The sequence below is a fragment of the Solanum stenotomum genome, chromosome 4 (genome assembly GCF_019186545.1).
Source record: "Solanum stenotomum isolate F172 chromosome 4, ASM1918654v1, whole genome shotgun sequence".
Classification (NCBI taxonomy): Eukaryota; Viridiplantae; Streptophyta; class Magnoliopsida; order Solanales; family Solanaceae; genus Solanum; species Solanum stenotomum.
The window spans coordinates 41,018,435-41,025,121 of NC_064285.1; positions in this window are offsets into that span (position 1 = coordinate 41,018,435).

A 6,687-nucleotide genomic window follows, 5' to 3' on the forward strand; every position below is an offset into this window, starting at 1 on the left:
CTGCATCTATTTTGTGATGCAGGTCCGAGCACTAGTAGCCAGCGTTGATCGAGCTTGGAGTAGACTTATCCGGAGACGGGGGTGAGCACACGTCGTTTTGTACTATTTCAGTCTCCATCTATATATATAGACTTGTCTTTTTCCTTTCGAGACAGTCCAGTCTCTGTTGTCCAGTTTTGGGACTTGTACTCATTTAGTAGTAGCTCTGTACTAGTGACTTCCAGGTTCTGGGAGGGATCTTTATTTGTAGATATGTTTTTGGTTTACGTCCGCCTGTTTATATTGTTATTTCCCTACTCTTGTTTAATTTCTACCCTCGGACCCATTACTTGTTGTTCCGGGTTACGGGTTGGCTTACCTGCTGGCGGGTTATAGTAGGTGCCATCATGACTTGATAAATCGGGTCGTGACATTATTCTTTTTCGTAATTGTCCGAAAAATAACAAAAAAATATTTTCTTCTCGTAAATGTCTGAAAGATATAAAAATTAAGAAAAGTTCATCAAAAGACCACAAAAAATTCTCAAACTGCACAAATAACCTTAGAATATGAAACAAAAAAAATGATCAATTTGTTTCTCTTTTCCGTTACTTTTCGAAAAATAACAAAAAAATTATTTTTTCCTCGTAAATTTATGAAACATATAAAAATATTTTGTGGTTAAGAAAATTACGTTAAAACACATAAAAATATTCTCAAACTACACCAATTACCTTGGAATATCAAAACAAAAAAATGATCAAAATTTTACTCTTTTTCGTAATTATCTGAAAAATAACAAAAAATTTAAGTTTTCCTCGTAAATGTACGAAACATATGAAAATCATGAAAAGTACATAAAAATACATCAAAAAAATATCAAACTACATCAATGACCTAAGAATATCGAAACAAAAAAATGATCAAAATTTTACTCTTTTTCGTAACTGTCCCAAAAATAAAAAAAAATTAATTTTCCTCTTAAATGTTTGAAACATATAAAAATCAAGAAAAATAAATAAAAATACCTCGAAACATTCTCAAACTTCACCAATGACCTTAGAATATCGAAACAAAAAAATGATCAAAATTTTACGATTATTCGTAATTGTCAGAAAAATAAAAAAAAATTAATTTTTCCGTGTAAATATTCGAAAATCCAAAAATCAAGAAAAGTACATCAAAACACCTCAAAAAATTCTCCAACTGCACCAATGACCTTATAATTTCGAAATAAAAAATGATCGAATTTTACACTTTTTCTTAAAAGTCCCAAAAATAATAAAACATTTAAATTATCCTTGTAAATGTATGAAATAGATAAAAATCAAGAAAAGTTCATCAAAATACATCAAAAAATTCACGATCTGCATCAATGACTTTAGTATCGAAAAAATATGATCAAATTTTTACTCTTTTTTGTAACTGTCAGAAAAATAACAAAAAAAATAATTTTTCCTTGTAAATGTATGAAACATATAAAAATCAAGAAAAGTACATCAAAATACCTCAAAAATTCTCAAACTACACTAATGACCTTAGAATATCGAAACAAAAAAATGATTAAAATTTTAGACTTTATGTTAACTGTCTGGAAAATATCAAAAAAATTATTTTTTCCTCATAAATGTCTGAAAGAAATAAAAATCAATAAAAGTACATCAAAACACCTCAAATAATTATCAAACTGCACCAATGACATTAGAATATCGAAACAAAAAATGATTAAAATTTTACACTTTTTCTTTACTGTCTGAAAAATAACAATAAATTTAATTTTTCCTCATAAATTTATGAAACATATAAAAATCAAGAATAGTACATCAAAACATCTCAAAAACTTCTCAAACAGCACCAATAACCTTAAAATATCAAAAACAAAAGAATGACGAAAATTTTACTCTTTTTCGTATCTATTCAAAAAATAACAAAAAATAAATACTTTTTCCTTGAAAATGTACGCAATATATTAATATCAAGAAAAATACATCGAAATACCTCAAAAAATTCTCAAACTGCACCAATAACCTTAGAATATTGAAACAAAAATATGATCAAAATTTTACTCTTTTACGTAACTATCCAAAAAATAACAAAAAAAATAATTTTTCCTCGTAAATGTAAGAAACATATAAAAATCAAGAAAAGTACATCAAAACACCTCAAATAATTCTAAAATTGCACTAATGACATTAGAATATCAAAATAAAAAATAATCAAAATTTAACTCTTTTTCGCAATTGTCTGAAAAATAACAAAAAATTTAACTTTTACTCGTTAATGATCGAAAGATATAAAAATCAAGAAAAGTACATCAAAACACCATAAAAAAATGTCAAATTGCACCAATGACCTTAGAATATCGAAACAAAAAAAATATAATCTAAATTTTACTCTTTTTCGTAATTGTCCAAAAATAACAAAACATTAAATTTTACCTTGTAAATGTAAAAAATATATAAAAATAAGAAAAAGTACATCAAAACACCTCAAAAAGATCACTAACTGCACCAATGACCTTAGAATAACAAAACAAAAAAATGATCAAAATTTTACTCTTTTTCGTAAATGTACAAAAAATAACAAAAAAATTATTTTTTCCTCGTAAATGTACGAAACATATAAAAATCAAGAAAAGTACATCAAAACACCTCAAATAATTCTCAAACTGCACCAATTACAATATCGAAACAAAAAAAATATTTAAATTTTACACTTTTTTGTAACTGTCCGAAAAATAATAAAAAATATTATTTTTCCTCGTAAATGTACGAAACATATAAAAATCAAGAAAAGTACATCAAAACACCTTAAAAAATTATCAAACTGCACCAATGACCATAGAATATCGAAAAAAAATATAATCTAAATTTTACTCTTTTTCGTAATTGTCCAAAAATAACAAAACATTAAATTTTTCCTTGTAAATGTAAAAAATATATAAAAATAAGGAAAAGTACATCAAAACACCTCAAAAAATTCTCAAACTAAAAGAATGACCTTAGAATTTTGAAAACAAAAAAATGATCAAAATTTTACTCATTTTCGTAATTGTTCAAAAAATAACAAAAAAATTTAATTTTTCCTCGTAAATGTATAAAACATATAAAAATCAAGAAAAGTACATCAAAACACCTCATATAATTTTCAAACTACACCAATGACCTTAGAATATCGAAATAAAAAAATGATCAAAATTTTATTCTTTTTCGTAACTGTCCAAAAAATAACAAAAAAATATTTTTTCCTCGTAAATGTACGAAACATATAAAAATCAAGAAAAGTACATCAAAACACCTCAACAAATTCTCAAACTGCACCAATAGCCTTAGTATATTCAAACAAAAAAATGATCTACATTTTACTCTTTTTCGTAACTATCCGAAAAATAACAAAAAAATCTTATTTTTCCTCGTAAATGTACGAAATATATAAAAATCAAGCAAAGTACATCAAAACATTTCAAAAAATGTTCTAACCAAAACAATGACCTTAGAATATCGAAACAAAAAATGATCAAAATTTTACTCATTTTCGTAACTGTTCAAAAAATAACAAAAAAAATTAATTTTTTCCTTGTAAATGTACAAAACATATTAAAATCAAGAAAAGTACATCAAAACACCTCAAATAATTCTCAAACTGCACTAATGACCTTAGAATACCAAAACAAAAAAAATGATCAAAGTTTTACTTTTTTACGTAAATGTCTTAAAAATAACAAAAAAATTAATTTTCATCGTAAATGTATGAAACATATAAAAATTAAGAAAAGTACATTAAAAGACCTCAAAAAATACTCAAATTGCACCAATGACCATAAAATATAAAAAAAATTATCAAAATTTTTACTCTTTTTCGTAACTGTTTGAAAAATAACAAAAAATTTAATTTTTCCTCGTAAATGTTTGAAAGAGATAAAAATCAAGAAAAGTACATCAAAATACTTCAAAAAATTCTCAAACTGCACCAATGACCTAAGAATATCAAAAAAAATGATCTAAATTTTACTCTTTTTTGTAACAGTTCAAAAAATAAAAATAAAAATATTAATTCTTCCTTGTAAATGTACGAAACGTATAAAAATTAAGAAAAGTACATCAAAACGGCTCAAAAAATCTCAAACTGCACCAATGATCTTAGAATATCGAAACAGAAAAATGATCAAAATTTTATTCTCTTTCATAATTGTCCGAAAAATAACAAAAAATTTAATTTTTCCTCAAAAATGTCCGAAAGATATAAAAATCTTGAAAAGTACATCAAAACACCTCAAAAAATTATTAAACTACACCAATGACCTTAAAATATCGAAAAGAAAATATTCAAAATTTTTCTCTTTTACGTTACTGTCCAAAAATTAACAAAAACTTTATTTTTTCCTCGTAAATGTACGAAACATATAAAAAATAAAGAAAAGTACATCAAAACACCTCAAAAAAATCTCAAACTGCACCAATGACCTTAGAATATCGAAATTAAAAAATGATCAATATTTTATTCTTTTTCGTAACTGTCCAAAAAATTAATTTTTACTCGTAAATGTCTGAAAGATATAAAAATCAAGAAAAGTACATCAAAACACCTCAAAAAATATAACGACCTGAACCGTCGTTATTTAGGAAAAAGCAAAAAAAAAATTGGGAAATTACTAAGCCACTGTCCCGCCAGGGCGGGCCAGACTTTGCTATGGCGACGATGCCACGTCGGGGTAATCTGGCACCAGATCGGGATAGGTGAGACAGAATATAAATAACGCGAAATCTTATTTCCTCATTCTTCCTAAAATACCTAATTTAGACGTAAACCACCCTAGAAACCCCCAAAAAGCTGCTCTATGCTTGGGAAGGAAGGAAAAGGAGATTTATAGCGTAAGGAGCATAGTGGATGGCGGATTTCCGGTCAAGATCACTGTCACGAAGTCCAGAAACAAGAATCAAAGCCAAAAACTCCGTGCAGCCGCTTGGCGCCCAGGTAGGCTAGGTTTTACTAATTGAGTAGTTATAAATCTGTGCTCATTGCATAATATAATGTAAATAAATGGTAGGATTTATGCCTAGGACTTCGTGCACTGAACAAAAGATGACTTAATCATAATAAGAAGCCTTAGGTGATGAACTAGGGCTAAGTTGGTCGAATTATTGTTAAGTGATCTAGGTCAATGAATACTTCATTGTGATGGTTGTAACTTCATGATTTTGTGGTATATGTTGTTCTTGCTTCATTATAATATGGGTATGTATGCAATGCTGCATTATTGATCACACTATTTGTAATGAGATAGATGAATGATGAATGTCATGAATCATGACTTGGTTGTATGATTATGTGAATGTACTTGTGATTGTGATTATGGCTTGTTGAATGGATCGGGTGTTGTGTTCCGACACACTAACTTGGATCGGTTGTCACTTTTCGGCATAAAATATGGGATCAGTTGCCACGTTCTGACATAAAATATGGGACCGGTTGTGTAATGACCTGGAAACTAGTAAGTGAAACTAGAGCCTAACGAGTTTGTTTTTGAGATTGATGTAGGGTTTGAGGTTGTAAAATGATGTCCCGAGCTTAGGTTGAGGAGTTTAGGTGTTAAACGTCAAGGTACGACCCCCCAAGGACCAACCAAGGTTCCTTGAGGGGGACCCTAAAGTCGAGACCTCAAGGCTGCCTAGGTTCATAAAACGCTGTCAAATAGGAGACCTACGGATGGCCATCTACTGCCAGTAAATTGGTTGACGCCCCGTAGGTCATGTGGCGTGGTTCAAGGCCTGGTTGAGGAGCTGTAGGTCAAAACTACGTACCTGTAGCACGCCTAGTAGACCAATTGATGGACCGTAGGTCCATGGGGCGTGTATTGCACCTGCAATCTGCCCAAAGTCACCCAATAGGTGGGTTAGTTTAGGTAATTCATTTTTAGTTTTTTTTAAGTAGGGGCTTCTTAATATGGGTTTATTTCATATATATATAAAGTATTTTAAAGTATTAAACACCTCATTAAGTCATTATAACCCAAGACTCCAAATCAAAACCCAACTACCTTCCTCTCCAAAAATCTTCTCTCTAGAACCTCTATTGAAGAACAAAGAAAGAGATCAAGGAAATCTTGAAGGAAGGAGATTTTCACTACGAATTTGGAAGGATTCTACACCTAAGGTATGGGAGTTCTTCATCCTTGGGAAGCTATCACCCAAGGAGCCCCTTCGAAAGCTTTTAACTCAATTCTAGAAAACTCAATTATCTAGGGTTTCAACTCAACTCCTTGGATTCCTTTTAAAGTTTCTTTTAAAGGTTGAATGATGTTTGTTTTATGAATGTATTATTGATTTGATATGGTTTTAACTCGAAATCCTTCAAGAATCCATGAGACCCCCAGCCCTAGTTATGGTTCTTCTTTACATTATGTGATGGTTTTGCAAGTTGGTCCAATTGATTGAATGTGAGTTAATTATGATGTAATTGCATGATCTAAGTGGGATTTTACATGTATACTTGATTAACCTAGGATTTCAAAGGTGAATTGATATAGTCTAGGGTTGTGTCATGAAAGAGACAAATTGAGGGTTAACGGTGATCCTCTAAGAATGATGAATTTCTTCATGTAATACTTTATATTAGATCACCTAGACTCGAATTGGTTTAGGGTAATGCTTCTGAACATGAATTGACTTGATCATGATATTATATGCATGTTTATGAATACTTGAAGAA